Source organism: Gossypium arboreum, chromosome 6 (assembly GCF_025698485.1).
Source record: "Gossypium arboreum isolate Shixiya-1 chromosome 6, ASM2569848v2, whole genome shotgun sequence".
NCBI lineage: Eukaryota > Viridiplantae > Streptophyta > Magnoliopsida > Malvales > Malvaceae > Gossypium > Gossypium arboreum.
In genome coordinates, this window is record NC_069075.1 from 139,488,961 (window position 1) to 139,490,281 (window position 1,321).

General features: G+C 38.0%; 1 non-coding gene across 1 annotated transcript; it reads right to left on the reverse strand.

The window, feature by feature from the left end:
* Positions 1-535: 535 nt before the first annotated feature.
* Positions 536-641, reverse strand: LOC128294385 (small nucleolar RNA R71). The gene has a single exon (XR_008284697.1). It is a non-coding gene; the product is annotated as a small nucleolar RNA R71 (small nucleolar RNA).
* Between the last annotated feature and the right edge of the window lie 680 nt (positions 642-1,321).

The window sequence follows — 1,321 nt, forward strand, 5'->3', positions numbered from 1 at the left end:
AGTAAGATCGATCGCACAGTTCGCAGAAACTAAAGAGAAATAAGGCGAAGCTTAAGATACACAGAGAACGAGCAAGAAGACGATATTCAAACCCTAACTGAAGAGATGACTGAAAACCAAAAAAATCCGCTACCTCCTGCAATTGCTGTTAATCAAAATCCTGCTTCGCGCACTATGTATAATTATGCTAAACCTAATTTAACAGGAATTGAGTAAAGTATAGCTGGACTTGCTATTGCTACAAACAATTTTGAATTGAAACCTAGCACAATTCAAATGATACAACAATTTGTTCAGTTTGATGGTTTGCAGAACGAGGATCCTAAAGCTCACTTGGTAAATTTCCTAGAATTTTGCGATACATTTAAAATCAATTGCATTTCTAATAATTCCATACGTCTTCAGTTGTTTCCCTTTTCGTTAAGGAATAAGGCTAAACAATGGTTGAACTCGTTACCACGAGGGTCAATCACTACTTGGGAACAAATGACCGAAAATTTTTTATTGAAATATTTTTCACCGGCTAAAACAGCTAAATTACATAATGAGATCTATTTTTTTGTGCAGATGGATTTAGAAACACTCTACGATGCATGGGAGAGATACAAGGACCTTTTGAGAAGATGCCCTTACTATGGGTTACTGTTTTGGCTACAGGTTCAAAAGTTTCATAATAGCCTAAATCCTTCGACTCAGCAGATGATTGATGCAGCCGCTGGAGGAACTATCAATAATAAAACACCTGAGGTGGCTTACGAATTTATTTAGGAGATGTCACTGAATAACTATCAGTGGCAAGTTATGAGAACAAAGCCAACAAAAGCAGCCGGTGTTTTCAACCTCGACGCGGTTACTATACTATCTAACCAAATAGAAGTCTTAAATAAAAAAATTGACGATTTGTGTGGTTCTACTCAAGTACATCCAGTGATGAGGTGCGATTCGAATGGAGGAGGAGCATGCACAGAGTATCAATCCTTCAACCCTAGCATCGAGGAGGAACAAGTCCAATACATGGGTAACAATAACTCTAGATCCCAAAATAACCCATATAGTAACATTTATAATGCAGGTTGGAGGAACTATCCCAATTTTTCGTGGGGCGGTCAAGGAAATCAAAGGCCACAACATCCTCCAGGCTTTCAACAACCACCTTAACAAGAAGAAAATAAGTCGAACCTTGAGGAGATGCTAACCAAATTCATCTCAGTGTTAGAAACTCGTTTTCAGAATACTAAGACAGCACTCAAAAATCAACAAGCATCGATCCAAGGGCTCGAAACTCAGATTGTATAGCTTGCCAAATTGATTTTTGAACAAT